We start from the raw sequence: 26,617 nt of genomic DNA, 5'->3' as shown, positions 1-26,617 counted from the left end.
TTTCAATCTACAGTGACTGGCAGATGGCCACTACCTAGTGTTTTACTTTCCTTGAGCGTAGTTTATCAGTGCTGCATTGATGCCATTCTCTCTTTGACATTAGAAGGCTTGAGTTTGCACAGTTGTTGTTTTTTTCCCCCCAGAAATCAAATTCCATTGTCTCTGCAATCATTGTTTATTCTCATTTTCACATAATTGCTGCTTTATTAGGCAAAGTATTTAGAAAGTTCCTCCCAGAACCTTTACACTAAGTGCTTTTCAAAAATTAAATGCTAACAGAACAATTTCTCTCCCTTCCATCACTAGAGGAATATTAATTAGCAGGGCTCTTTTTTTTTTTTTTTCCATCTTTTCCCCTCAAATCTGTATGTGATAGTTAGACACCATACTGATGTGGGCGGCATAAGAACCAGAATAGAATAAAGAAATATTAGAACAGCACAATATGGAAGAGTACACTGCCTGTCTTAGTGAGGGTACACACAAGAAGCAGCAATGGTGGGAAAGGCATTTCAGAGAAGAAATGAAGAAACGGAAAAGAATGTTTAAGGTTTAATTTGGACCCAGTCTTGCAAATCCCTGCTGCTGAGGCCATACTCTGCGGACCTGACTGCATAATTTCACAAGGCACAGAATCACATTAGAAGGTGACAACAGCAGAACTGAGCTAATACTGACATTGTGTCAAGTAAACCACAGGAGAAGATTCACGTATTCAAAATGACTGTTTTATTTCATGCAGGCAACTGAATATTGCAGCACTGGCATTCACAGACTTTTGCTGATGCTCTAACCGGCTGCTCAGCTTTAATTGTAGGCAGGCATGGCAGGAACATGCATGAAAATGAAATCTTGGTTGCAGGGGTGCTTGGAGAGCAACCGTTCCAGTAGCAATCACTAGCAAGTGGCAGCCACCGCTAGAAAGACGGCACCTTTCCAAAGAGGCCAGAGCCAAGAAGCCAGTAGGATACCTTGCAATGGGAACATGGGCACAGAGAAACATGAGGTTTTCCTCCACACTACTTATTCCTGGTGGACAGTCAAACATCACTCTGGAAAGAAGATGGTAGCTCAAATCTAAAGGTCCACTGAGCCAAACCACTAACCTCAGCATTTACACTTGGTAGATATGCAGCTGTGCTCTGGTTTGCACAACAGCCTTCTCATTTTGTGTGCATAGCTTTTACTATCTCCCTCTGCATGCTACCTAGTAAATAGCCACCATGCCATTTAGTGTCTACTACAGCTTTTGATAAATTGAATCCTGACAAACAGAGACACAATTCTTCTCAAAAAAGCAGAACTTTGCCCATTGAGAAAATTTCCTGCCCATTTCTGTGGCAGCCTGCAGGCTCTGCTGGAGGGATGGAGAGGAGGAGATCCACAGCGTCACAGAGCTTATCACATTGCTATGAGTTCAGATAATGCCTAAACGAACATTACTCTACTAAGAGCATTCTTTATGAATACGTATTGTAGAGGTGTACTGCAATGTACACATGCGCTATCTACTCACAGTAAACAATGCGGTGGGATTTCTTTGACAGATGTACAGCACTGCCATCAAAAACGAGCTCCTTTCATCATGGTGTGGAGGTTGCAAATAAATATCCCATCTCACCTAAAGCATTTGACATACTGCCAATCTTGACCTGGCATTATCATCCCCAGTGCTGTATTTTTAAACCAAGTTTTCGAAAGCACATTGCCATCACATTGCCGAGGTTCAAGGTTTGTGAAATCACAGAACCACTGAGGCTGGAAGGGGCCTTGGGAGGCACCTAAACAGCCTCCTGGTGAGGTTTCTTATGACTTTGCCCAGTCAGGTCCCGAAAACCTTCAGCGACAGATTCCACAGCTTCTCTAGGCAACCTCTTCAATTACAACCATTTTCAGTTTTCCTGTTTAAAAAAAAAAAGGAAAAAAAAGACTTCCATTCTAGGCAACAGAAAACATTTTTTTTCTCCTGATTTGCTGAAATGGTTTCAATAGATCTGACAAGCATCAACCAGTCAGTAGGAAATTCCAGCAGCAGTTACATAAATGCCTGAAAACAGGCGTGTTTAGAGAGGGAATGCTGATGCTGAGCCACGGTTGTGTCACTACAGGTACTGCTAGACTTAAAAAAGACAGCACTACGTTAGTAACCCTTGTGTGAACAACCCCAGGTCAGTATGAGATGTACATCTAAATATCTTCGTATCAAAGAAAAGGAAGAAATAATTACACCTACATCTGCCACTTTCATTTTTAAACAAATTCATCCACTGTGGTTCTCACTAACAAAACACTGTCTCCAAAAAACTTTGCAACAGGTATTTTTTTTTATAGGAGGCAGAGCAATCCCTTCCTCCCGTTGTGAAGGAACAGATCGTTCAAGACAGGAGCCTGGGCCGTAAAGGCAGTTAAAATTACAGCCAGTTCCCAAAATAGATATCAAAAGCCCAGCAGGCTCCTCTTCCCTCCATGGCTGCCCATATCATGGGAACCATTCCACTATCGTTACGCTCATTAGCTCTTCTCCCACCTCCCCAGACCTGAGAAGGAGACCTTGCTTTCTGATCCCACGCTTAGTCCTGCCCACACATTCCCTGGTCACCCAAACTGGCTGGGTTTAGCTCAAAAATTTAGCCCCGGAGAGTGTCCACAAATTTGTGTAGTTAATTTACGTAGAAGTAAAGAATAAAATTAGTGTCTGGCTGCTTTTTTACTTCCAGACCATGCATGCTGAGGAGAAACTCAGCCCTACGTGAGGGAACAGATTTTAAGCCATTGGCGTGTGAGCACAAAGCTGATGGAATAGAGATTCCCAGGTTCAGCAGATGGCAGGTAAAATACCCCATGCACTCATCCAGGCTGGTAATAAGCAGAAAAGCTCTCCTTATCCTTCAGTGGGCACAATTTGTGCTGGCACAGTCCTCGGGCCCCACAAAACCATTCCCTCCCCCTACCTGCAGTATGGCAGCGGGGCTCCAGCCATGCCTCTTATGCAGGTAACCTTTTCCTGGGTAACAGGGACTCTTTGGCCTCCAGAGATATTTTGCAGCACCCAAAGGCTCAGCAGCGCTAAACACCACCAGGGTGAAGCACCATGGAGACTATTGCAACCTGAACCTTCCACTGTGGTCTCCTGAGTTATAATACCATGCCCACAGCCACCTAGCTGGCAAAAAATCTGTAGGGATGCAGTTGGCTGGAGAGAGCAGAACTTGCAAGGGAGCTTTCTGCTTTCCGTCTCCTCCAAGACTTTCACTAGCATTGCACAGCTTGGTCTGAGGACAGCTGGGAACAAGCTCAGGACACAGACCCTTCAGATATTGCAAACCCACCTTCAACAGTAGTTTGTTGTCAGAGGAACTGCCCAATTCCTATCACGCTGCCAAGAAAATCCCTCTCTCCCCTGTCCTTTTCAGCATGTTTAGAGACTGTCAATCCTGAGGCTACCAGTACCCAGGCTTCCTCTCCAAAATGCCGGTAATGAAGCAATCAGGACAGTTCAGCAATCAGCGTCTTGATATAATCCTTCCTCTTTGACAGTCAGTAGGAAATAAATCACTCGCTGGAGCTTGCTACGAATACACAGCCCAGGCACAGATAACATCCCTAAAAAAGGATGTGAAAGACAAAGACTAATCAAGGATTCTGCAGCTATCAGAGGAAGGTATTTTCTATGGCAGAGAAAATATATCATTTTCCTAGATATTTCCCATGCAATTTTACCTTCATGCAAACTGTAAATGTAGAGCCTGGAACCCAAGTGATCTCTAGAGGTTCTGTGAATTTTCAACATCATTAAGTATAGGATTAAATTAAATTGGAAGCAAAATGCAAGCTTTCTGGTGTCCAGTATATCTGTTCTTACATGTCAGTTAGGTGAGTTGAAGGAGAGATAGAAATGGCCAGGAGAAAGGCCATATAAAATTTCATCTTTTGACATAATCTAAATGGAAAAGCTAGAATGGAAATCAAAATAGTGAAACAGCAGCCTCAAAGCACTTATTGATAGCAATAGGTTTAGCTTGGAAAAGGATTCTTATCTCCAAACATTTTTGTAAGTACTCTGCTGACGAATGAAAGCATTACAATACTTGTTGTATCTTCCTCCACCACCTCTTAGGAGAGGATGAAGCCTCTCCTGATGCTGGACTAAACCACGCAGAGGGTCCAGATCAGTGTTTGGGAAAATACAGATCAGGGGTTTTGGTGATGTTTGAGCATTACCAATTCCTTTTTAGCTATTAGAGACACCTATTGGAGCTTGACACATGCATATTCACACTTAAATTCCATTTCAGGAGGTTTAGAAATCTGTCCAAAGCATGCTGCCTATTACTGAACATTTCTGAAACATGCATTGATTTCAAAAATGTAATAAATGTATTTTTACTCCAACTTTTAACTGCTTCACTCTGCAATTTATCTCATCACTCCTCTAAGAAAGCTGATGAGACTGACAGCTCATTATTATATTTTATTGCCTTTTTAGTGATGATAGCATTAGAAGTCATCACCTTGAGAAGACACAGGGATATTCAAGTTGCAGGAACTTTATGTTTAAGGTTATAATTTTGCTTTGAAGCACCATGCCATAAGACTTCGAAAAAAACGTTCCTCTGCACTAAGGAAGGGATGGAGGAAGAGAAAAAAGAAAAAACCTAGCTGTAACACTGCTTGTTATGGTAGCTGATCTCAGAGTATAAAAACATCTTGGAAGCTGTACCTGAATATATCTTGGTATTTACTGAAGTCAAACCCTCTACTACCAAAGATTTAGTAACTACAATTTGCAAATGACTGCAGAGTCTTACATCACTGACCCATCATACTTCTCCATCATACTTTTGCACACTGTGTTAAAGACAAGCTAACTGAGATACTATCAAAAAAATTTGATAAGTCTTTCCGCTCTCTGCTCTTATTCCCATCAGATGACTAATGCACAAGCAGGACAAACCGAAACCAGTGTCTAATTAGCTAAGGTAATTAGTTTCAGTAAAATAAGACCCAAACCTTTTCACTATTGTAAGAAAAAAAAAAATCACTTCCCACTCCTAGTTTCCCCAGTTAAAACTGATCTCATCTGGTATTTACACACCTGATAGCCTGCCAACATTCATACACCTCGGGAGGTTAACAGAATCAAGAAAACAGGGAAATCCATGGGCATAAAATAGGCAGCAAACATCCAAAGGCATGCTCTCCTTCATGACTAAAGCACGTACACGTCTGTGGCTCACTTATTAGTTCTTTCCAGTTCCTTTGGATGTAGAATGCATTATTCTGATATTATTTTTGCCAAAACCAAGCCTTTACAATTTTCTTGCCTACATCAAAGGAGACTGGAAGTTCTTAAAACCCGAACGCTATAAGCCTAGTTTTCATTCATTACTTAGTAGTCGATCAGAAAAAAGGGCATAGAACATCTGGATTCTTTGGGAGTTGTCTTATCTCCAGTACTGTATGTGTCATACAGACTGTGTTATACCAGCCCTTCCCTGAGATAGCTTCCACCTTCCAATAAAAACAGGTGGGCAGACTCATGAGTAGCCCAAGACTTGGTCATGTCCAAGGCTGCTACCCAAGGAGAGACCCTCAAACGTACTTGGGCAGGACTCCAGCAGGTGCAGCAGAGGCTGGTGTGCATGGGGGAAGGCAGCAAAGGTGGCCAGTGCCAGGACATGGAAGAGGAGAGGTGGGGAGGGAGCCTGGGTGGTGCATTGCACAGGTCCAAGTGTCCCGCTGCTGAGGGAAGGCTGCGCCGGGAGAGCAAGAACTGGGTCAGACTGGGCGGGTGAGAGGACACGGACAGGAGACGTCAGACAGAAGATTGCTTGGTTGGTTGGAGATATCGATGACACCTTCAGAAAGACCGGGGAGGGGAAGTTCCCAGAGCAGCTGAGATAGTCAGCAATAGTTTCATCCCCTTTGTGCTCTCTGCTGCAGCTGGGTGAGGTCACTCCCCCTTCCTCTTCCTCTGGGCTTTTGTGGTGAAGTGACATCTTTGGCTCCAAACCGGACAAGGGCAGAGCAGACAGTATGATTATTTCCTTCCCAGGGTGGGCCAGGTCTCCATCACGAAGCGTAAGACCAGGGCTGTCTTCAGACTTTTCAAGGCCACCAATACAGACATGATGAAGGACCCGCAGCCCCCAGTGGCAGAGGAGCTGCTACATTTCTGCTAAGCAGCTTAGGCAATTTCTGTGCCCAGAACACCATCCTGCAAAGGAGGAAAGGGAAAAGGTGTGTCCACAGGGAAACGCTGCCCTGCGGTCAGGGGCTGTCCCCATGATTTGAAGAAGCAGGAGTCACAGCTGTCCAATCATGCCAGAAGCCAGCTCAGTGTTTCCTCCAGTTTCCCTGGTTTCTCTTCAAATATTAATTTAGAAATCCAATATTCCTAACACATGTGCTTCATACTCGAGAAGGAAGTCTTTACAAGAAGGGAAACGGCAGCCTCGCCAGCTGGGACATGCGGAGATTAGTCCAGCAGAAATGGGTTGGCGATTTCAGGTCAGTTTTATCCTCAGCCTGACAAAATGCACCACTTGTATTTAACATAAACCCCATATCAATTAGGCTCCCTTGGCTGGATCTGCACATCTGTGTTTCGGGCTGCATTCACAGCACAGAGCAGCCGCGCAGCCCCACGCTCATCCTCATGCGATGCATTTCAGTGGTGTCTGGTGGGCATGGACTAGGTTGTTTCCAGAGGAAACTTAACCAGGTGCTGTGATCCAGGTGTGCAGAGAGGAAAATGTGCTTTAAGCCTTGCAGGCAATGTGAAGGCCCAGGTGAATGACTGGGGGCATTCATTAGAAGAACCAGACTCACCCTGCTTTAGAGTAAAGAGGAAAATCAGGTACAGTGGAGGTGCAGGGGCTCCAGCACTGATGTCTTTGATCAATGGATGCGCTCCTGTCACACACACCCCCCAAACTGGACAATTCAGAGAAGAGGGAAATGGACAGAAATCCCTTTTCTCTCCTTGTCTCTGCTTTGTTTGAGTTATGGCCTTGAGAACATATGAAGAGCAGTTTAGGGAACCTGACAGTGGTGCAGTTCAGGGCCAGTAAGTAAGGTAAGCAGATCAGGGGCAGTAAGTATGACACAGGTAAGCAGAAAGCAGTTGGCTATTAACCAGCCACCTTTAGTCAGCAGAAGTTCAGCGTAAAGCAAGCAAAATGGAGTAGGGATTAGGGAGAGAAAGTGGGACCTGTTGCATCCTGTAAACAGTGGTGCTAAGGCACTTAGACACTAAAACCATCACATAAAAAAAACAAAAACAAAAACAACTGCTCAAGCCAAAATACCTGACAATATATTTGATATACCAGAAAGCAGCCTGCTAGAGAATTCATGATACGAGAGGCTAGGAGAAATAAAGATAAACTATAACTAGCTAATATACGATCAGAGAATGTGATGCCACTTGCATCTAGAAGCATATTTTAATCAATCTTCCCTATATTACACATTTATAAAGGTTTTTAAAAGCTTAGCAGTTCAGTGGTCTTTTATAACTATAAATCACAAGGTGTGTCAGTAGCACTGCAACCCTATAAACCAAACCTTGGCTGTTAAATGAGCGGAATCCCAACTGATCTGACGCACAGTTTAACTTGTCTGGTGAAAGACTCCAATCTGTCTTGTTCCCAAGTTATTTGGAGGCCATGGCCGATAGCTGCAGCTCTGCATGCCCAGATAAAAACATGAATTTGAGTGATCCATAAAAACGGATGCCTACTGAGCCGCCTTTCCTGCTGCGTGCGGTGTGTCGGCCCCCCCGCCCAGCTGAAACCATCGCCCAGCGCAGGATGTGAAGCTGGCCCCGAGGTCAGACAGACACCGGCAGGCACCCCACCACGGGCTGTGGCCATTTCCCCCCCTAGATAGCTGCATCGTTCTCGCCAGGACCAAGGGTTGTTGAGATGCGGGCAATCAGCGGGGCGATAAGGTTGCTGAGCCCCAAAGTGCTGCAGGCAGCCTTTGGGGGTTGTTCCCTGTGTCAAGCGAGGTCTGCGTGCTGGGGGGAGGAACAAACCTCGCAGGCCTAGACATGTCTAGTGCCTAGGAAGGACAAAAGATTCAGCCTGGAGCAAAAACTTGGCTAAATCTAGCTGTGTTTCAAGCATCCGAGCCACCGTGCTAAAATACTCGACACGCTGCAGCAACCTGAGGCAGGAGACCTTTTCCTAGGACTGATGGCTTTCTCAGTTACTTCTTTCTTTTTTCCATTTCTGCGAGAATTTGTGGAGTTTTAAACCCCATTTAAATGGAAATGTCAAGTACTAGCAAGCTGCAGTCATGGCACCTAATATAATGCAAGGTAAAGCTGGTTCTCCAGCATGTTGCTACGTGAAAACCCTACGGCACTGTAGGAGAAAAACAGTAATCAATAAAATACTATTGTGTGTGGCACTTAAAACAAAAGGCGGTATTCTTCAGAGAACAGCGCTTAGAGAATACAGCTCTTCCGTGAGCGTGCTGGTACTCAGACCTCATTAAGTAAAAGCACTATCGGGTTAATTAGTTAATGTATAGTAAGCCCTTTGAAGAAATATGGTATTGTATATATCAGTGCCAGCTGTTATTTCAGAGGTAGCACGGCATATTGTGTATTTGACTGTGCCAGTACAATCTCCTTTAGCTTCAACCGTGAATAAAGGCAGGGTGTAAGATCAGGACACAAATTGGCCTTTAAACTTTAAAAATGCTGCTTTTACCATCTGCCATCTCCTCCTGACTTTAAATTCTATCCCAAAGCAGATAAAACAAACTTTTCTTATTCGAATGAGAGGTATATTACACTCATAGAAAGCAGTTCTCCATTGCCTGCAGTTTCCACACAAGCCATAAACCAGTACAAGATACTCTGAGAGGGAAGCAAACTGGGGCAGCTCCGAGACACACAAAACATGAAAATGGCAGAATTACTACAGAATAGAGGTATGGACAACAGGGGAGTTATTCTGCTATGAAAGACGCGTGCCCAGACTACGCGGGCTCCTAACGGTTCTGCACAAAAATCGGAGTTAGACACATCTGCGCCAATGTCAAAAGATAAGATGGATAAACACTCTAAAATGCAGCCCGTGCAGTCCCATAAGTGTACTTGAGAGGATTGTGTTGAGGCAGGAAAACACTGGCTAGAAAGCTATCAATAAATATAAATCCTCCTAGAAAGATAATGTCAGATATCACCTCTAGTTCTCCTTAGTATTTATATCCTCCTTTAAGTTGGGCTTCACACGTTTCTTAGACAAAAAGCTGAGTGTAAAGCTCTCCAGTATACCTTATACAGCAGGATACCTAAAGTCCAAAACAAGTGAGACATTCCTAGAGGAATGATGGGCTTTAGGTTTGGTTTTGTCCTCCAGAGAGGTGCTGTAAGGGTGTAAACAAACAGATACCTCCTGCCAGCAAACATCGTGTCACCAGTAGCGGTCCCTGGCCACGCAACTATGCCTCTACGCTGCAGTGAGACCAGTTGTGCGATTCATCTAAGAAGGACACTACCTAAGCCACCCATTTCACATCTGCACATGGACGACATTTGGAAAGATCAGCCCCTCCGTGTCTTTTCACACAACGCATGGCAGGCATCTTTCTGTGTGTGAAAGTACAGATCTCAGTTCTTCAGAGATGACACGAATAATTTTATAATATATATTATCTCATCATAATTATAGGTTATACCTTTATATACTGCAGGTTATGTCAACTGTTAACTGCTTAGAGCTTGCCTGTATTTGCAAGACAAGTGTACAAATGAAGAAAATTAAATAATTAATATATGTTACAAATTTTAAATTCTGTTCTTTTCTTCTCTAACCCCAAGAAAGGACAATCTGATACTGGAGAAAGAGGAACTCATTTGAAGATAAACCAATGTTGCTGATTCCAGAATAAAAGATTGGCCCTGTATGGAGTTAAATCTGAATATCCCAGGGATTAATAATCCTGAAGGCTCTAGCTGCATATAAATACACCTCTCTGTCCATCTTACTGCATAATCACTCTGCAAAGTCTCAAAGAAAGCAATATCTTCCCCCTCCCCCCCCCCCAAAACAAATGCAAAGAGTGAAACCAATCAAGTAACTCAAAAAGGCCAAACTATGAAAAATAGATTTCATTACTGAAGCAAAAGGCGGGACCATTCGGGAAATTGGAAGCATGGATTATTACCTCAGGAGACTCAAAAAGTCTTTATTTTACTACGTTAACTCTCTCCATCCATTACTCATCACAGATGCCAAATTAGAGAATTTTCATGTCAGATCACTCCTAGGCAAGCTGCAGCAGCCGCCGTGCCAGCGAGGGGCCGGGGGGCAGCGGGGCTGGTGCGGCGCAGGTGCGTGCTGGGGACGAGGGGCTGCACCAGCCCACCTCAGCCTTTCCCCAAGACGAGCGGCTATGCCAGGCGAGCGGGCTCTGGGGCGCAGCACATCACGTCTCCTGTCTGTGGGAATAGGGACAAGTGCTGCTTCTCCCCGAAAGATGAGCTGTGTCATTTCGGGTCCCAATGCTTGCCTACCGTTACAAAGAGCAACTTCTTGTAGGATTTTATCCTCGGCTTCTTTGTATTCTTGTACCACTAAGGTGTTTGGAGAAAACTCAGAGAGGGATTGGAGCAAATAAAGGAAGTGACAGATTAAAAGGCTCCAAGGATACTTTACAATTCTGTCAGATAAAGACGCATCCTAACACCATGCCTTCTACATGTTCCATCATTTTTACTCTGCCCCTATGGCCTTGGGTGCTACTTGCCCCATATACCTGCTGGTGCCCACACCCACCGATCCCTTCTTCTCCTGGCAGCTATCGTTCTCCTTCTCCCCTGCAAAGGACTTGCAATTCCCCCCCTTCATTATCATTCTCTTTTTTCTTTTCTTCCTCTTCTAGAGCATCATTTTTTAAAGGCTGTCCTGGGAGGCTGAGAAGAACTCAGACTGTATCTGTGTGTATGTATGTATATGTGTACACGTGTGTGTAACATTCCCCACTCTCAGGAGCAGCAGAAACACATCGTCCTTCACTGCAGTCCAAGAGGGAATGGAAGAGTGCACTCTTGGGGACACGCAAGGTCCCAGGGCTGAGGCAAGGGAGCAGCAGTGGTTGGGGACTGAAGCCCCCAGTGAACCAGCCCCAGCATCCCAAGTCCCGCGGTGTCATTTCGCAGCCCAGCGCCCCGGATGGTGCCAGCCTGGGAAATAAGCCGAACGGGACACACATAGGTCAGCCTGCTTCTTTGCCACTGATGTTTCAGAACCAGCATTTCCCAGATAAATTGTTTGCTTTGTCAATTGATCTTGAGAGAAGGGGGAAATTCTGTTTTTCTCTTAACAGTGTTACACAATATTGTGTTGAACTACATACATACAGCCAGAGGGAAAACTAGGCTTAGCAAGTACTTCTTCTTGGCAATCAATTTCTAAACAGATGTTCAGCTGTCGTAAGATGCATTGTGGTAGTGAGCTGGGCCCTAGTACAATGCGCAGCCGAGGATGTAGCGACAATTGTACAGGATTAATTAAACTTCCTGAATGACCTCATTTAAAGGCTCTGCAGTGATGAGATAAGAATCACAGAGCTTGGCCAAGAGCCTTAAAAGGGAAAGGAAAGGGAGGGAAAAGGACTTTCCGTAAACGTGCACTTCTTTCTCCGGTTCGGGTTGCGGAGCAGCACCTGCAGGGCCTGGCAGAGAGGGGGGCACCGCTGCTGCTCTTGCTCAATTTAAACAAAGAGAGCCAAACAGGTCAGATGGGGAAGCAGATGGCCATGGGCAGCCCTGGGACCTTACAGGAGCACACAGAGCAAACTCCCACTGCCTGCTTCCCCAGCAGTCCGGCCGCCCTCATGCCTTGTTGCATTGCACTTACATAGCACTTTCTCTCCGCTCCAGGATCCCAAAGCACAGAAAGACCCACCAATACAAAGCTGGGGACACCTATGCTGCAAATGATGTCACATTCTAGCTCGGTCCCTCAATCCCCTGGCCACCCACATAGCATAAATGCATCAAAAGCTGGCTCAATCCAGCTGACAATAATCATCCCACAGTCTGAAATCATGAAAAAAAAGTTACACATTGGGGTCCTTCCTCCAATATTAATCTTCTAACATTACCCTAGCTGGCTTTGCAGCTTGAAAATGCTCCGTGGATGCCCACTTGCCACATCGCAGGACATACAAGCCCTACAGCCTGATGGCATGCTACCAAACCTGCATCTGGGAGGCTGCGATGCACCACTCGGGCACTCTGAACTGCAAATGTACCACAAAATAGTAACACCTTGAGTCATGAAGGAAACACGTATACTAGGGAGCTAAACAGGGCCAGGACACAAACTTGAGCACTGCCTGTACTGTTGAATTTCCAACAGGCTCCCTGGCCCAGTTGCATCTCCCAGCCAATGCCCAGGCACATTTCAGGGGACGCCATGATGTAGTTACTATTCTTAAGAGAGAAGATGGCCAAGACTACCTTGTTCTGGAGAGAAAGAATTTATCCATCAGCCGTGCAGCATCCCCTCAGGATGGCCAGGGCATAGCACATTTTACTTGCTCATCAGGGTGACCACACGAGGCCTGGAGATGTCCCCTGATGCTGTTTGCCAGACACAAGCCACTTCACATGCCTTCACCCGGGAACGAGGGATTGCTCCTGGGGCCAGATGCCTTTAGCAGCATAGGTGTAGCCAAAGGTATCCAAGTGCTCAGGTTCCTTTGATTTCAGGCACAAGTACCTTAAAAAATAGAGGTTGAATTTTACCATAATGCTGGGAGCATGATTTCATGTCACAGTTAATGTCACGCTCCACTGGGTTGGTCCTGCTCTCTACCACCCTCACACCAGTTCTGGTGGTTCTGTTTTCTATCAAACCAATCAACCTACCAAGCAAGAGCATGACCACAAGGTGCCTGGCCAGGGAAGCAGTGTGGCATGCAGCCAAGGATGGTGTGAAGGAGAAAGTGGGTGCTCCTTTCCACAGCAGGCAGATGATGGATTGTCTGAGACACAAGAAGTACAACTGGAGAAATAAGTGAGATTTGCAGTTCCTAGGGAGTAACATGGGTGCTGTTTTCTGCACCAGTGTTGCTTGCTGTGTCCTGCAATGCTGGAGAAAACATGCTGCTATAGAGCTTGGTCTGCACACCTTTCCATCAGCATCCTGCTACGTGTTCCAAGTGCCAAATGTATTCCTTAGGCCCTACTCACAGAATCTATGGAAAGAAAGGTTCAGAAAATTACCCACAGAGTGGAAATATTTTCCTACACAAATTATATTTCTCAGTGTAGGAAATACCTTTGGCCTTTCCTACCCACAAACTTGAACAGGAAATCAGTGTGTCAGGAGAGCAATTGCAGAGAAACATTTGATCACTTAATGTTTTTAATATTACACGTATATCTAAAGTATTTACATATTGATCTTACTGCGTTATACATAATTGTGCTGGTTTTGGCTGGCATAGAGTTAATTTTCTCCACAGTAGCTGGTATGGTGCTGTGTTTTGGATTTGTGCTGGAAACAGTGCTGATAACACAGGGATGTTTCAGCTACTGCTGAGCAGCGCTCACACAGAGCCAAGGCCTCTTCTGCTTCTCACACCACCCCACCAGCCAGTGGGCTGGGGGTGCACAAGGAGTTGGGAGGGGACACAGCTGGGACAGCTGACCCCAACTGACCAAGGGGATATCCCACACCATATGATGTCATGCTCAGCATATAAAGCTGGGGGAAGGAGGAGGAAGGGGGGACATTTGGAGTGACGGCGTTTGTCTTCCCAAGTAACCATTACGCATGCTGGAGCCCTGCTTTCCTGGAGATGGCTGAACACCTGCCTGCCCGTGGGAAGTGGGGAATGAATTCCTTGCTTTGCTTTACCTATTAAACTGTCTTTATCTCAACCCACGAGTTTTCTCACTTTCTCCTGATTGTCTCCCCCATCCCGACTGGAGAGGAGCGAGCAAGTGGCTGCGTGGTGCTTAGCTGCCGGCTGGGGTTAAACCATGACAATAATACAAAGGGTTGTGAAATACTACTGGAGAAGTAAAAGACTGGAAGCATTAAATAACTTGCTGAAGTCCCACAGCAAGTCACTGATAAGGATCAAGAACAGAATCCATGTGAAACAGCAAAACAGAGCAGAATCCAAAGTGGTTGGCAAGATGCCTATCGATTTCAAAGGCACCACAATTTAATCCCTGGAGTCTTGACTTCTAACCTGCCCTTCTTGTGGCACAGCAGATTATCAACTGAGAAACTGCTCCATTTCAGGCTGATCAGCATGATGATGCATGTGACATGCATCTTGATAAGCAAGTTATGATAAATGTATTTTTAAATACAGTTTATCAAAATAGGTCCAGTAGATAGTAGAACCATCAAAAACATGGTGAAAATGTTTTCCTAGATTTACTTGCTTTATGTGATCCACGATCCAAGTCCCTGCTATTCTTACACAGCCCAAAAGTCCTGAAAATTTATTATTTTCTTCAGCAAAACACAGTGAGTTTCTTTCCCAAACACAGAGTTTGCCCCATGAAATTTAGCACATTCAAATAGGGTTAAGCACTTTGATTTAATCTTTAACGTGGGTTTAATTACTGCATGGCTTGATCTCCTGGAGTTTTCTTTTCACAATTAGACACCACAAGGAGATAATCAAGGACAAAAAGAAAGGAAGAACTGTGGATGTCACCATGCTCATTATGGGGCATCTCCTCAGTAAAGTAATAAAGAAAATAGCCAAAAAGTAGTACTGCTTCTGCGGCAAAAAATGAGATGCAGAGGAGAGCCATCCATATTTGACAACGCACATCTTGTAGGAAGGCAGTGGCTAGCCTGGGTACCAAAACACCCCAGCCCTTGAGCACCCCCAAATCACGGGTAAAAGCGCCAGGCTTTCTCTCCCAGACCCACCCTTCCTGCAGCAAGAGGCAAGTGCAGAACTGCCCGGGGCTGGCTCTAGTCCCGCACCGGGAACGCGTGAGCCGAGCTTCCAGCAGAGGCAGGGGCGGCTGGGGATACCAGCAAACACCGAGCCCGCACAGGAGGGGCCTGATGGGCTGCGCTTTCTTTGCGCCATGAGAAAATAGCAGTATCACATCCTCTGCGTGGTCACAAAGTAACCATGTCTGTGGCCTCTGTTTGGGGTTAAAAAGATACTGTTCACTGCAGTATACACATTTTCTACTTTGTTTTCCACATAGGGGCTCAATTTAACTTGAATTCCTTTAAAAGCACACAAGCAAGCACGCTTAGTGACCTTGTGCAGATTCCCAGCTGAATGTGTTCTGCACAATGCCCAGCCTTTACCTGTAATAATGTCTCTCAACTGGAAAAGTAACAAAAGGAAATGAAAATTATTAATAATTAAACGATAAATCAGTTGTTAAAACGAGTACATTAACCTGCTTACAGCGGAGGAACAGAGCACGCTTTTTCCTGTGGACGGAGGGCCTGAAAGCAGAGTCCAGCTCCTGAGCGGACGTGTCTCCAGCAGTGCCAATGCCACTATAAATCACTCCCCCGTGAACCCAAGGTTAAAAGGTTGATCTCTGTCCTGCGGTACGGCAATGGTTACAGAGACCCTTCTCAGCCTAGAGATTCAGGTGGAAACAGCCCCAAGGTTCAGAGATCCTTCATTCTGGCTCAGACCTGTGATTAAAAATAGAAAGCAGAAACATTTATCTCACAATAAAAAGTGTCTACAGCTTAAACAGGGCTTACAGTGTACAAACATGATCCTTCAGGACTTATTCAAAGTTCTCACAACTTCAACAGAGATTTTTACCAAGTGATTAAAGCAATTATTTTCAGTATGGTTTTAAAAATTATATTGATAACAAACCAAGCAACAATAAAATACATTGAAACCTCATGAAGAATTTAGATAAGTCAACTTCATCTATGCTCAAATTGTCTTGGATAGGATGAGACTTCGAAACCATAGGAATGGCCCAGAACTCAGATTTAGGAGAAAAAGGAAAAGAAAGGTTAGGTGAGTTTCTTAAACTATTGGGGTGGGTTTTTTCTTTTTTCTTTCCTGAGCTTTTTTACTTAAAAAAAAAAATTAAAATAATAATAAAAAACCACTATTTTTTTTCAGAAAAGAACTAGTTTTGCTAAAAGAATTCCATCCCAGATCTGACAAAGCAATTTTGATGTTATTTTGGACAAGCCCCTATGCAAAATGAGTGCTTTTCTGACCTCCACCTTTAGGCTTTTCCATCAGCCTTCTGTTGCACGCCAGTGTCCGCCACTACACGAGCACACACCTTCATCTGGCTCAAGCCTTCCCTGTGCTGCAGAGCCCCAGTGCCATCCCCACGCGCACTGGTTTCCAGGCACAGCTGGCAATCCTTGGCGATTGCCTATCTGCATGCTGCGATGATCCTCTTGGCTGACGCTCCTCCAGCAATCCCAGAGATTTTTTTAGTGTTGTGCTCACACAGGAAGACAGCTAAGTTCCTCCGTGATCAACACCGGCACCTGCTGAGCAGCAGCCTCTCTGGGACATCCCCTGGATTTAGTCTATCATTAGATAAGACCAGGCCTGTTACAGTCAAGGAGAAAGTATTACATTCACAGCATCAGTGTGAGACAAAAGAAGTATTTCCAGGTTTTCTTACAGTTGAAGTAGTTAGCTATATCTATTATGCAAATGCTTCATTTTTGTAACCTAGAAAGCAATTATTTTAGTATCCAGTCCCAACATCATATGTATAATCTTTCATGTAGAAAGCAAATTACTATGAATAGGTAAGATAGCGATGAAACAGATAATGCAGGCAGACAGGAATGATGCTCGGAGTAGCTATATCCTTACCTCCCTCCAGTTAGCTATATTAACTGCTCTGACACCTCTTCATGACAGATAATAACCCCACTAACAAGCACCTGACTCTGCCTAAGTACCTGTTAAAAATGTCACTGTCACTCCAGCAGGAGCTCTGCTTAATGCTCCTCTCCGGGTGAGGGGGAGCAGCTCAGCACAAACAGATAGATTGCTCCTCTGCTGCAACCTCCTCGCAATGAGCTCCACACTCCTGCTTTTCCTACAGCATGCTTGGGTTTTCTGCCACACTCTCTAGAGATGCTGGCGGGCTACGGTCCCGATCCTGAGGAAGTGGGAAGCTCTTTCGTATTTGCCAACAGAAGTTGTGGAATAGGGTATCAAAGCTTTTAAACTCTCATTGCATAAAAATTCCCAAATGCTTTCGATATTTCAGTTACAGGCAGGAGGGAGATAGCAATTACTTCAGCTACACTGCTCAAGAAGAGGCAGAAAGAACATTCAGCTCCAGCTTTTTCAGGGTCTTCCTTCTCTTTGACAGCACGTTCTGCCCTGTGGGACTTTGGTTAGCAGCAGCGCCCGGCTCAGGAAACATGGGTGCAGTGCAACGGACCTGTGAAAAGCTATGATAAACCCAGTACAGGGTGGGGGGAGCAAAAGAAGGTAGGAACCAACTGGATTTTTATTCCATAGATATTAGTTCTGCCAGCTAGCATAAATTTAAAGAAGAAACAAAACAGCAGTCAGAGGGAAACACCTGCAGCTCTTTGAGAGTCCCTCAGCTTTGAATTTGAACTTCTTTGTTTCACCAGTTTAAATTAAGCAATTAGACAGCAATGTGCTGCCAATTTTTTTTTTTTTTTTGGACATGCCTCCCAAATAAATGTTACCCATGAGCCTTTGATAAGACCATGGCACAGAAAGGGCACATAGGAGACTGCTCTGAAATTTGTTGTTGTCACATTTAAGGGATAAAAAGACCTTTCTCTGCTGCAGGGGTAGGGAAAAGCAGAGCATTTGAATCAAATTAGCCTGCTGGATACCTAAGAAAGATAAGTGCATGCAGAGTGTATTGACCACATACTGTTCATGCAGGGGGTTGATAAAGAACATATGTGAAGACTTGATGGTGCTGGAAGGATCTGAAGACTCCCTCCTTCCCCCCAGCAAGCTTTCTTTTGGCTACACAGTTTGAATCTGGTTTAGTCCCTCTACTCCTGTGATGTCCAACACCACGCCTGTGCAACCAGTGCTCGATTGCCCTCATGAAAGCAAGAAGTTTTACATAATCTGTCTCCTGGAAATATTCATCTCAGCAGTCCTCCTCCTCCTGTGGGTGTCTTCTCTATATCCTGCTGCTCTCTCTGCATTCATTAATCCCCCAGATAATTCTGCATGTGCTTAAGTGATGCCTGGGAATAGGAAACTCTCCCCTGTGGGGAAAGGAGGGGGGAAAAAAACCAAACAAAAACCCCAGAAGTTAAAGCTTGTTTTAAAATATTTTTTTTAATGTTTGGGTGATAGAGTCCACTGAGACAGCATTGAACTGTAAATTTCTTAGGCAGTAGCTAGCACCAAAGCCTCAGCTCTGTTCCCCTTAGACCAAGGAGCTTTGTGGAGCAGAAGGCTTTTCCCATGAGACTCCACTTCCCAGGAAGGTTTATTTCCCTGCAGCCTGAGATCTGAGACCACATGTGGAAGTGGAGAAGGGAGCCTTCCCCTCCATCTTAACCCTTTGTACCATGCAAACCACTAACCTACAAACTTCCCTGAGCTGCTGTGTTTGCCCCAGCTGCACATCACACTTCCCAGGACACTAGAAACCCGTGGGAACGTTTTGTGAACCAAGAGGGCATGTACTGTACTAGCGTGTTTGTGGATTTGAACATCCTCAGTATCTCACATCAAGGAGAAGCTACAACGGGCTTCAGTCGCAGCATGTGCTGTGTCTTACTGTATCACAGAACACCACAGGGCTCATGCAAACAAAATCAGACCCCTTCACTGACACCTATGTCCCTTTGATATCTACGCATCAACAAAAGTCACTCAGTCTTCTGCCTGCGTGTAATCCACTGGGTTCATTTTAAAGCTATCTTCGAATTAACATGACAGCTGCAAATGAAAAACCTTAAGCTTCTCTGCTGAAGCTTTAAAGGCAGCAAACAGCATAAATCTGATGGGAGTGACAATTCCTAACGGAAAGGATTTTTTAAAGCCACAGGTAGGTGTACTATTTGTAACTTACGTTTTTTAAAAAACACATAAGGAACGAAGATCAAGCCGGCATCACATGCAATCACAAACTAAAACTGGCCCAAACCCACAAGAACTGAGGCAGAGGAATACAAAGGTGTGTCTCTGCAGGCCCCTTTTCCCTCCCCAAGGCGGAGGAGCCGCTGCTGCCTCCGCCACCTCCCTCCACCGCCTCTGCCCGCCGGCGGCAGGAGGGGAGCGCAGGCGGCTTTGCCGGGCCGGGTCCGGAGCAGCTCCGGGTGGCCTCTAGTGGAAGTTGGAGACACTTTCCTCTGCCCCATCCCCTCCTCCATTTGCTAGCCGCTGTGTGTCGCGATCCTGCATTTGGGTTTACGGCTGTAGACCTGGCAGGTTTAGCCCCGACGCCCCGGAAAGGCCGGGCTGCCATGCTGCACCACGCTGCAGGCTCTGGGCCAGGGAGGATTAGGGGGGGAAGCAGAAGATTTTCCAGAGGAAAGCCCCTACAAACAACCTTTTGGGAAGAAAGCCAGGCTCAGATTTACATCTGTGGTCCTAAATTGAGAATAAAGGGGAACTCCAAGCACTGCAAGAGCGAGATTTGCAGGGGGAGCACGCTGCGCTCCTGCTGTGCTGCAGAAGAGCTAGGTCACCTCCGAGGTGACACCCCCTGCAGCTCTCAGCCCGCTGCCGAGGGGCTTCAGTTCTCCTCTGTCTCCTTCTGCTGGTGTCTGGCTGAGGTGAGACCAGTCCTGAAAGCGTTAGGGCACCATGTCTCCCCTGGGACCTCTCGCTACCCATGCACCGATGCTAAAACACTTGTCCAGCTCACACTCCCCAGGAACAGGGCACTTCCCTTCGAGGTCTGCACCAAACCCCATCCACTTTTGACAGCCATCTAGAGGCTTAACATTGCCTGGTTTAGCTGAAGGACAAGACTTCCACACAAAAAGCACAGTCATTCGTAACTGAGCTGATTTGCACGTGTCAGCGTGTAAATGGTTCAGAACAGCTACACAGCTCTTCCTCAACACTGCACGTGACAAAGAGCTTAACCGCCTGAAACCTTGTCTTTTTTTTTCCCCCAGCTAAACTGTGGATGTTGCCTACTATTAGAAAAATGGCTTCTCCTACGGCTCTGGACCATATGGCCATGTTAGTATTATTACTGGGATTAAGGACTTTGAGCCATCTGCTGAGCCGTCAGCACCCGTTGCCTGTCCCCTGCCCCCCGCTCCACCACTGCAGGCTGCTCCCAGAGCAGAGCGTGTCCCTGGGAGAGAAGGGATTTCTCTACCCAGCCTCAGAGCTGGGAACAAGGTGAGCCAGCTATGCCACCAATTATTTGTTCAGGATGGACCAAGCTTCTTGGGAAGCCGAGAAACCTCATCTCTCTGCATATGAGACGAGGCTGACGCCAAAGGTGGCCAAAGAATTTGGCTATGTTAGCAGAGACGACATTCCTCTTGCTCCATCAGTGCCACTATTCCTGAATTTTAAGCTAACCACAAAAATCTTAATTCGTATCGGAATGAACGTCACCAACACACCTTGAAATCTCCTGGAAATCTAAGCTTCTAGCAAGAAGAAAAATCAAGCTACATGCAAATTTTATTGTTATTTTTATAAAATTCTAGATTGCTGTAGTTTTCAGGTGAACAGTACTCCAGTTTACACATGCAAATCAGGCTATTGATAGGAGCTGTTATTAAATAGATTATACACAACACAGCCTGAATACAGTCCAGTCAGCATTAAAGAAAAAAATGCTAATGAGGTGAAACAGAAGTACGCAGCCTGGCAACACAGAGACCCGCAACTAATGAAGCACCAACGTTGCATCTCAGGTGATCAATCTCTGTAACTTTTCAAACTCTTTGTTCTACATTTAAATATTTTAATATTAATTTATTCTAATGTCATCTCAAGTGAATAATGAATGATATCAAAATTGTGGTTTACAAAACCTCCAACAATAAAAAAAATACCAGACTTTCATAGATCGGCCTGCCCTGGTTATTAAAGCACAGAACAACAATTTTAAGCAGAAAGCTTCTCTATAATGGACTCCCCAAAGGCTATTCAGCCAACTACAAGAATTTTAAGTTTACCTTGAAAGTAGTCATTAGTATAGGCTAACGATGTCTAAAAACATCCCTAAAACCTGTGGTTATGGGCTAAATAACTTCTATAGGCTAGAATAAATTCAGTAGGAAATACTGTAATAAGGACAAGAGCATAATAAGTAACAATTAACACACAGGCAAAACGCACCAAAAGGACAAGGTAGGGTATCACTGAAGGCCCCTACATCATTTTTTCTGACTGCAGCAGTTCTTCCTGCCCCTCCAAAATACAATAATGAATGTTTCTCAGCATTTCTACATAACTCACTTCCAAAGCAAAAACAATCAATAAATGGAACAGCTATTTTGGATATTCTGAGGCAGTCAGAAAATGTCAGCCAGTCCTTATGTTTCACCTCCAGACGGTGTTTCCACTTAAATTAGTTTATCAAAGCACAGGGAGAAAATGAGTATTTTCTTTGTTCAGCCCTTCTCAGACACCTTTACTCCTGGAAAAAGCAATGTCCCCCTCTGCATAAGAGATCAAAAGGCAATTTAGAAAATAAGCTAAACAATTCTATCATGGCCTATTTCAATTACTGCCTTGCTCAGGTTAAAATTATACTGTTATAATTGCATAGAGGGCCAGCTATCATATACTTTTAGATACTAAAATGACCAGGTGTAGTACATGGAACGCTTTTAATACAGGGCCAGCTTGCCCGTGACCATCAGAAGCATGCCGGCGCAGGCTCACAAGCTCCTTAGGGTGACATAAGCTGTCATGGCCACGAAAGGAAAAATCAGACTCTCCCACTCCTTCACCCACACTGTCACCCCCCTGCTGCCAACACTGCCATTCGTAGTGGTTAGGCTGAAAAACTGATCCAGCCAAAAATTAACTAAACCCATCTGTCCCGTAACCAATACATTCCTCCGTCCAGCACAATGTTGTTTGAAACCATGAGAACAGTGTCTGCATCTGCCTGAAACGTTCTCTCTCAACTCCATCCACCAGTCTGAGAAAAATAACTCTCCCTCCAAAGTCTGCATCTTTTTTATTCCATGGTCAATATTAGAAGTGGTTTTAGACAACAGATACATACTCTAGAGGGGATTTTGGCCCACCACACATGACCACCACAGAGAACACCGAAGGTACCATCATTCCATAAAAGCCTGATGAAATCCCATTGCTGTTGCTGAGCTCCTCCAGACAGGGAGGGTTGCTTGCTTTTGGCATCACAAAGGAGCAACTGACACATGAAAGTTTGCAGGATCTAGGAGGCGGCCATGAACTACTTTTCAAAAAGAGCAGCTTCGTGAGGACATTTCAACCCTGGTGAAACTGGGCATATTCAAAACTCCACAACCCAGCACACTTAATTCTAGTTCAGACAGTGGTTCGGTTGTCAGTGATGTCTCCAACCTTCACAGCAGTACTTCCTTGATCTTAATTCAGCACTTTGTGGGTTACAATTATTTTTTTTTTTCCCCATCTGTCTTCCCAACAGCAAGTAACAAGAAACAATTTTAGGGAGTTGGAGGGAGTGAGAGGAGGTAAGATGCTGTCTTTAAGAGTAAAAAGAGATATTCAGAAAATGGGAAATCAGCCTGAATTTGGTTGCCCCACCAGGTAGCACCATCCATGGGCTGGCTTCTCATGTGAGAAGTCATGTAAGTACAGGTTCCCTGTTTCCTTAACTATCAGTTCAGTGCATGAAGCTCCTGTGAATATTTTATTTCTTTTATGAGTTTCCATCACCCTGGCATCAGTATTTCCAGCCCTGTGGCTAGACTGTTGTCACTGAGTTTACTAATCTCATTCACGAATCTGACAGCTCCTTCTAATGAGTGTCACATTCGGTAGAGAGGAGGCAACATGATCCAGGAAACCATCTTAATTTATGAACTGCCACCTCACTAAGGGCAGAGTGGTTTCTGGTTTTCCCTCCATCATGGCTGTAGGTAGTCCATCTATACAAGCCTGCTCACATGACTACAGTGTTAAATCACACATTTTGGATGAGACCATGGGAACTGCTGGATTGACTGTAATGTAAGACTGCCAGGTTTTGACACAGCAGCTGCTCAGGTTCTTTAACAAGAAAATAATAGACAGGTTTCAAATATGAGTCATTCAGCCAAAGCATCATCAATGCATTACTGTTCTGAGAGGTGAAGTGAGGCAATCAAGGAAATTGAACCAAGAGACGAAGGGCTGCAGTCTGGTACTCTTTTCCTGGATGCAGCTGAAGCAGCAAGACCTCTAAGAAATTAGTATTCAGTAGCACAACTGGAACTATCTAACACAACGGAATATCATAAATATCCAATGCATAGATGGCCGAGGCCTTACTACTGCAACTCTGCTTCTGCAAGGATCAAAGCACTCTGAAATGGATCAAATGAATAATTAATGACCATTGCCTATACCCCACCAGCATGAAATTGTTCATTTAATCCTAATCAAAGTTAAGTCTTGGTTTTCCAAGACCAGACTTTTTATAAACTTTAGAACACTAGGATTTTGCAGTAAAGATGTTTTTTCCAATGCTATTTACAGTTTGGTTTTCATGACATCCTGAAAGATTTTGTTGTCTTCATTGCTTGCCTCATGCAGGTGAATTACACAGCAGTAGCAATCTGCAGGATATGCAACCATAAACACAGCAGTCAGTCAGAAATGCAGTAACTGCCGAGCAACTTGACTTAGCAGTATCTACATCTTAAGACTGGAAGTATGGTATGTCAGCAGAAACTACAGGAGGACATATACAAGACCAGAAAGCAAAATGGTGATGTATAGTTGTCTTAGTATAATCCCAGCCAGCAGCTGAGCCCCACACAGCCGCTCGCTCACTCCCCCCCATCAGGATGGGGGAAAGAATTAGAAGAGTGAAAGTGAGAAAACTCATGGGTTGAGATAAAGGCAGTTTAATAGGTAAAGCAAAAAGCCACAGGCACAAGCAAAGCAAGACAAGGAATTCATTCCCCACTTCCCATGGGCAGGCAGGTGTTCAGCCATCTCCAGGAAAGCAGGGCTCCAGCACATGTAACAGTTACTTGGAAATACAAATGCCATCACTCCGAATGCCGTCGCCCCTCCCTTCCTCTTCCTCAAGCCCCTTATAAAGTGAGCGTGATGTCATATGGTATGGAATATCCCTTTGGTCAGTTGGGGTCAGTTGTCCTGGCTGTGTCCCCTCCCAACTCCTTGTGCACCCCCAGCCATCCCACTGGCAGGGTGGTGCGAGAAGCAGAAAAGGCTTTGCCTGTGTAAGCACTGCTCAACAACAACAAAAACATGTCTATATAACAAAAACATCTCTATTATCAACACTTTTCCAGCACAAATCCAAAACATATCCCTACATTAGCTACTATGAAGAAAATTAACTCTCAGCTGAAACCAGGACAATAGTTCAGACATGGATTCCCTTCACTAATTGTGTTAGTTTTCATCTCTTCAGACACAATCTTTCCTCTTCCTTTCTGTGCACTCCCTCTGTAGCAGCAGAGTTAACAGGGATCCTTCAATTTGACCCCTTTCACCTGCCTGGCACTCCCCCAGGGTCCCTAGCTTTAGCACTCTCCACCACCAGCCACACAAGGCTAGATACAACTCTCCAGAACCTGTCAAAGAAACATCAAAACTCAGCCAGAAGAAATCAAACAAGCCACGAACCAGAAGGTTATTCCAGAGGAATTCTCTATGGGGGTGCCTGGATTATCTTAATAGCTTTGTTGGCTTAAACGCAGTTCACAGAGTTTGGCAGTTCTGAGCTCTGCCTCCCCAGAGGAAGCCCATAGGGACCTTGTTCTCATATTTTCATTGCTTTTTTTGCTTTGATCCAAGGACAGAGGCATGTAGCCAATAGGAGATACTAGGTTGACAGAGCTAGCAGAGTTTAAATTTTCTGAATAAGGTCCTTGGAGTTTCTGTCCTGGGAATATGGCAACTTCCTATCATATCAGTGACCATCAGTAACATAGCTGACCTAAATCTAAACCTACTCTTATTATCATCTCAACATCAGAATGAGTTCCAGCACTAACCACACATCCCTGGAGCTTCTGACCTTTAAGAATTAAATTATTTGAAAGAACATTGAAAACATGGAGAAAGCAGAAATATCTGCTTTCCCACTTGAAGCAATGTCCAAGTAATTTAGGGGGTGGGGCAGCTCAAAATTATATAAGAAAAAAATTAAAAAGTTGTACACTTTCCTGAAATAGCTCAACATATAACCTTTAGAACATCTGCGGTAAGCAAATTACGTCAATGACAAACACTGAGAGTGAACATGCTCGCAGGATCTGACCAAGGACCTCACCCCTACCACAAAGCACCAAAGAAACATTTCCGAGGGCTGCAACCTTCCATCTCTCTTCTCCAGAAATTTCAGAGCCCAGCAGGGGACTGCAGGTGGGAAACTGCACTGACTGGGAGCAGAGGACTTAAGACAATAACTGTGATGTTTTAATGACTTGGCCAACGCTACTGAAAACAAGAACAACTGCCTCTGTATTCCACTGAAGGCACACGGTACATTATGTGGCACATTAGACTTAAGAGCTCCCAGTGTACGCAATGAATTATGCAGCAGTGTTTATTGAACAATTTTACTAATAAGCCATCTTAGATTTAAATAATAATAATTTTGCATGTAAGGGATACAGTAAAAATGATTCATGCATTCTAATTGCCTGAAGCAAAGCATACCTTCCTTAGCAGGAGGCTTACTGGGAGCCGACAGCTGAGGGTTTACAGGCTGTGCAGAAGAACGAGGACAGAGGAACAACGTGCCCCTAGTTCCTCCTGCCATTTCAGCCATTCCAGAGTCAGCCTTGTGGTGGGAGCTCAGGACTGCTAATATTAGAAGTGTGAGGCTTTACCATTGAGAGTAATTAGTGGCCTTAAGCCAGCAGCTGCAGATCATTTTTTTATGTCCATCTAGTGCTAAATGTAACCAGAGATACACAGCAGCTGATGAAAAACAAGTGAGAACTGCAAGATGGTAAAGTGACATTATACTGATTTGGGGATATGGGTTCCATTACGTGGGGATCACCCAAATATTCCAAGAAACCCAACAGGAAGGAAAACCAGAATTTTGCAGCACTGCTCCATGTAACTTTAGGGTCTAAATGACTTGTGCATTAGTATACTATGTAACATTATAATTTGCTGCAATTATATAATTACAGCAATATTACAAAATATTATAATGCATAAAAATGGTATCATAATGTTGCATAATTATAATCTGCAATATAATACATGAACTGATTTGTATACGATGTAACATTACATTATAACATTACACTCTGGCATTTCCCATGCTCCAATTGCAAATTGCCACTTAAAGCATCCCTTAAATCCCAATCCACAGCTCACTTGTGCTTTCCAACCCACCTTAATTTCTTTTCTGTCTTCATCACATAGTTTCTGCCTAATCTGGTTTGCTCACTGGCTTGTATTCCTCCACAATGTTTTTACCTTGGCACATGTGGTATTCAAATCTGAGCCT

At 44.6% G+C, this 26,617-nt stretch overlaps 1 long non-coding RNA gene across 1 annotated transcript; it reads right to left on the bottom strand.

The window, feature by feature from the left end:
• Window positions 1–611: 611 nt before the first annotated feature.
• Window positions 612–26,617, bottom strand: LOC129202483 (uncharacterized). Its single transcript, XR_008575725.1, has 4 exons — window positions 26,503–26,617; window positions 15,427–15,665; window positions 3,330–3,603; window positions 612–1,901 (listed from the first exon to the last, which is right to left on the bottom strand). It is a non-coding gene; the product is annotated as an uncharacterized LOC129202483 (long non-coding RNA).

This window comes from Grus americana, chromosome 2, assembly GCF_028858705.1.
Source record: "Grus americana isolate bGruAme1 chromosome 2, bGruAme1.mat, whole genome shotgun sequence".
Taxonomy (NCBI): domain Eukaryota; kingdom Metazoa; phylum Chordata; class Aves; order Gruiformes; family Gruidae; genus Grus; species Grus americana.
Note: the sequence above shows the minus strand (reverse complement) of the source record. Positions and strands in the feature narration are given on the sequence as shown.